This window comes from Heliangelus exortis, chromosome 16, assembly GCF_036169615.1.
Source record: "Heliangelus exortis chromosome 16, bHelExo1.hap1, whole genome shotgun sequence".
Taxonomy (NCBI): Eukaryota; Metazoa; Chordata; class Aves; order Apodiformes; family Trochilidae; genus Heliangelus; species Heliangelus exortis.
The window spans coordinates 1,499,352-1,504,216 of record NC_092437.1 but is presented as its reverse complement, the minus strand read 5'-3'; the positions used below and the strand labels follow the sequence as shown (position 1 = coordinate 1,504,216).

Sequence of the window (4,865 nt, the reverse complement as noted above, 5' to 3'; positions counted from 1 at the left end):
CAATTAAAGATATGACCAGTGGCCTAGTAGGAGCACACAGGGTAGCTCCTTCTTGGGCAGGTTCCTGCTGTGCAGCCTAGAGGGAAGGGTCCTGGCCCATGAGGGAGCATCTTTGGAACAGGGAGACCACACAGGGCTGGGGAGAGGCTGCATCCAGGACAAACACTATGCAACTGGGGGAGGTTGAGGGTGAAATGAGCCCACCAGGGGCTGCTCTGCTGCCCCATGCCTGCACTCATTACCAGAGAAAAGGGCTTTTGCCCTCCCACTGCTGGCACCTACTCCCTTCTGCACCTCACCTGGCAGGGACAGGGGACCGTAGAGCCAGCACCACACCACAGTTCCAGCACTGCTGCAGCCAGCAAAACAGCAGTCTTGTGTGAACTGGGGGATGCAGTGAGGCACAGCCAACATGTAGAAGCTCTGGCACTGTCTCCCATCACATCTGGGCAGTAAGCACAGCACTGCTTGGATAGCCAAGGGCTTGCCCTGGTTCTGGTTTGCTCAGTGTTTTCATTAAGGACCTGAATGACAGAATAAAAAAAAGCACTTATTAAATTTGTAGATGACATGAAGCTGGGAGGGACAACTATCCTGGAGGACTGGATTAGAATTCCAAATGATCTTGACAAATTGGAGAAATGGACTGGAAAAAATAGGATGAAATTCAACAGGGGCAAGTGCAAGGCAGCATACAGGGATGGGAATGATCAGCTGTGCAAACACAGGCTTGGGAATGGCAAGGCCAGTGGCACAGAGCCCAGCTGGGTGTGAAGTTGTGCCAGAGCCAGGGCAGGAGGCACACTGCCAGTTCAGTCGGGGGGTCCTCTGGGAACCAGAGCAGGGCCCAGGGCCATCCAGGAGGAACAGATGAGGGTGTGGAAGGCCCCGTAGAAAGGAGAGGAACCTCAAGCACAGGATGTCTCTTGGAGCAGTTCCATGGGTCTCCTATCCTCACCAGGAGTGATGGAGAGGATCCCTGCCACACACCTGGGCCTGAGAAGGGTCCCCCCAGCAAGGGAAAGTGGCCCTACACCTGCAGGGGGTGGTGGCTGCAGGTGGGGCATCTCCTTCTGTGCCAGGGACTGGGGGGGGAGGGCTGATCCTCCTGCTGCCTTCCCTTAGGCTCCATCAACTCCAGCCAGCACCTCCCAGCCTGTGCAAATACTGGGAGCAATTTGAATAAATTAAGACGACATAATAAATCAAAGGGAAATGAGGGGCTGTGTCTGGGGGGCAGAGGAGTCACTCGAGTTTAATTACATTGGCAAGCCTCTCACAGCAGAAGACTCCCACACACGGCAAGCTGAAGATGTGCAGGAGAGGGTGAGCAGACAACCCCGGGACAGAGGGGCAGTAGCCTGGGGAGAGGGGTCCTGCCTGCCCTGTGCCCCTGCAGTCACCAAACCTGGCCAAGGCTCGGGGAGATGCTGTGCATCTTGGTAGCTGCTCCGCCGCCACGTTTTAAATTTACAGCTCTTCCCCCGTTGTTTAAGGACTTCTGGCTGGCAGCTGCGGTTGGGACTCCAGGAAGAGCTCTATATAGTAGAGGAAGCAAATTTATGAGGCTGGCTCCGAATCCCCAGTCACATCAGGGGCCGATTCATCTTCTCAGGGCTGAGGATGAAATTAAATTATTGTAAAATAAATCTGTAAAAATGATGAAAAGACCATCACCCAGCGGCAAGGGCGGAGTTTTGGGAACACACGCGCGGCCGTGACGGATGGGGCTCATCGGGTGATGAAGAGCCCGGACCCGGTAGCTCAGGGAATTTTGCTGTAATCTCACTGAAGAGATGTTGTTTACAGGAAAAGGGTATTTTTGGGAGGAAATTGCATTTCAAGGTTAAAGGAAAAAAAAAAAAAAAAAAAATGAAGCCAGGCTCCCAGCGTGCCCAGTTACATGCAAGACGGCTGCAGACTAAGACAAGCGCGGTGCCGAAACGCAGCCAGGCTGGCACACAAAAGAGGACAGCCCGATGAGGTTGGGGTCCCCACGGGTGCCAGCGCCCACCCTGACGCTGCTCCTGGCACAGCCCCCGCAGACGCTCCCCATGACCAGCCCCGAGAGGGTCCGGAGCGCACAGCCGAGCCGGACGACTGCGCAGGGATTTGCAGCTTCCCAGGTCTAGTCTCATCCTACAAGAAAGATTCTGAAAATAATTAATTTTTTTTTTCCCGAGATGATGGGAAAAAATAATTACTTAATCTTAACACTGTGCTGGCTGGCCGTTAGCGCGGCTCAGCATGGGGAAAGGATTTATTTAGAACATTGTTGCAAAGACAACCCAGCACCAGGTGCTTAATAGTGTTTCAGAGTATCGGAGTGTTGCAGTGCTCAGAAAATGCAGCTGTAGGGAGTTCACAGACTTTATTCTCGTCTTCCTGTGAAATCCCACAATACCAGTAGAGATTTCTCAGCTCTATCTTAAGCACAAAAGCAGCGTGGAGAAAGCGAGCAGGGGCCGAGGTGCCAGCCAGCTTCCAGCCGCAGAGCATTCCTACTGCCCCGGACCCGTCCGGCACCGGGTAGATCCCCGTCCTCGCCCAGGGCCACTCACGAAGCCCGTTAAACCCGGGAGTAGTCCCCCTCCGCCGCTAAGAAACGCACTTGGAGCACGGCACAGGGGAGGGAAACGCTTTCCTGGGCCCCGGAAAACCCTGTCCCTCGTACTGTCACCGCCAAAAGCCACGTCGCTCCTGCAATCTCCGCTATGTGGCCCCAGCCTTGGCCCCTCTCCTGCTACCAGAATGGGGCAGCCCAGCGACCACCGACACAGCCCTCCCACCGATGAGCAGAGGTCCTGGGAGCCGGGACGGGGCGCTGGGTCCCCCCGCGCTGCCCGCACAGCCCCGGCGGGACTGTGGGGAGGATCGCCCCGACCCGGGGGCTGCGGCTCAGCTAGAGGGGCTGTATTTGCAGCAGCCCCTTCCCCAACTCAGCTCGCGATCAGGTGAGTTGGAGGGGCAAAGAGTAGCACAGCAGGGCCCGGGGGACCCAGCTCCGATGGCCTCAGCAGAGCAGACTCACCTGTATGGGCCGAGGCGGCAGGGAGTCCGCAGAGCTGGGGAGTTTGGGTATCAGCAGAAGCACCACGGACCCGTCGCAACCCGAGGCCAGACCATGCCTGCACCCTTCCGTTCCCCTCTTTGCTTGTAGAGCCCCCCGAGAAGCAGAACGAGCACCCACACAACCCTAGGACTACAGGGAAGCAGAAACAAAGGCCCTGGCTCTTATCAGCTTGCAGAGACCAGTTTAGCGCTGCCTTAAATCACCCCCACATGCACCCAGTGGCTGGATCACACCCCCTCAGGGCACAAATGTGCTCCAGCTGGCTGGTCCTGTTACTCACAAAGCCCCAGTAAGACCCAGTGCTTCCCACAGCTTGCCCAGGGTTCTTATGGCTGAGTAACTCCTGGCCTTCCCTCACCCCTGTGGCTGGTGGATTGGAGCCAAAAAGGCACATTGCTAGGCCCAGAAGTCTGTGCAGCCCCTCGCCCACAGACTCACTAGCAAGCAGGGCTGTGCTGCCTGAGCCACACGTGCTGTAGCATGGGCAGGGGTCCCACAGCAGTGTGGTGAGGCTGGGGGCAGGAGATGGCTACCATCCGGCACAGGCTGTGAGGCAGCAGTGTGTTGAGGTGGAAGAGTTACTGAACAAGCAGACATTCAATAATTCATGGCCACTGAACTGCAACAGGAACAACAAATAATAATACAGGAAAATGAGGGGAAAACCTGAAATCATTAGGCCAGTGGTTCAAGCATAAAGACAGCATGCAGAGGGAGTGGGGCAGCAGTCATATCATGCCTGGACAGAGGGGTCCATGCCATCTGCCCCCCGGCCTGGCATCCCTGGCCCCTGAGCTGACAATGTGGCCATATTCCCACAGGGGTGGCTCTGAGACACGTGCCTGGCTCCGGAGACATCCAGCAGTGCCACACATTGGCCTACAGTGCCCTCCCACGCTGGTCAGCATGCAGGAAGCTTGTTCATGTCTCCAAGAGGGAAGGCAAATCTGCTCTCCCTAATTATAATTAGCAATGCTTACCGTGGGAGTTTGCAAATATGGTTTAATTAGAGCAGCCAGGCTCCCTCCACACACTGTATCCTCCCGGAGGTCAAGGACAGAGCAGAGCAAGGCAAGCTGAGCTGGAGGATGCTCAGCAGTTTGGCTGCTGGGCTCAAGCAAGATTTACCCCCTCTCTTTGCCCACTGCTATGAACTGAGGTCTGGCAAAGTTTGCCCCATTCCTCCATGCAGACCCTGTCCCAAGGACCTGACACTGCCAGGACTGGGCTTTGCTGCCAGGGCAGGGGGGACCCCCCCATACACTGACTCGGCCAGAGACATTGTGCTGGGAAATTTTATCTGCAGCTGCAAGAAAAGGCTTGTGGAGCCTCTAGATGCATGAGCCTGCTTCTTCTGTCAAGAAGAAAAATAGGAAAAGGGCATAGGGAATTAAACGAAAGCCATGAAGCAGAGAGGGAGGGTAGGGGGAGTCAGGCAGAGCAGGTAGTGGCATTACAGCAGCCCTGGCGTGGGCACAGTCATCCCATGTTGGCCTAGAAGTCATCCCTCACAATACCTGGAAGGATGAGTGTTGGCAACAGGAATTAGACCTTCTTGTGCTGAAGGACAGTTGGCCATGGGGGCCAGGCAGAGCCGAGGGCAGGACACCGGGAGTCATGGGGTGGAGAGCAGTGGCTCGGTCAGAGCTCCCTGCAGGTCCCATGCACCGCATAGGGAACCTGTTTGACTAATTGCCATTGTCACCGAACCTAATTAGGAGGCTGGCCACAGCCAGCTGGAAACTGTAGGTGTTAATTCTTTCTGTTGGTTGTGGTGCCCTGTCCAGAGGGG

At 56.0% G+C, this 4,865-nt stretch overlaps 1 long non-coding RNA gene across 1 annotated transcript; it reads right to left on the bottom strand.

Moving 5' to 3' along the window:
* Positions 1 to 1,236: 1,236 nt before the first annotated feature.
* LOC139803652 (uncharacterized) lies at positions 1,237 to 3,957 on the bottom strand. The gene is made up of 2 exons (XR_011729096.1): positions 3,032 to 3,957; positions 1,237 to 1,617 (listed from the first exon to the last, which is right to left on the bottom strand). It is a non-coding gene; the product is annotated as an uncharacterized lncRNA (long non-coding RNA).
* Positions 3,958 to 4,865: the final 908 nt, after the last annotated feature.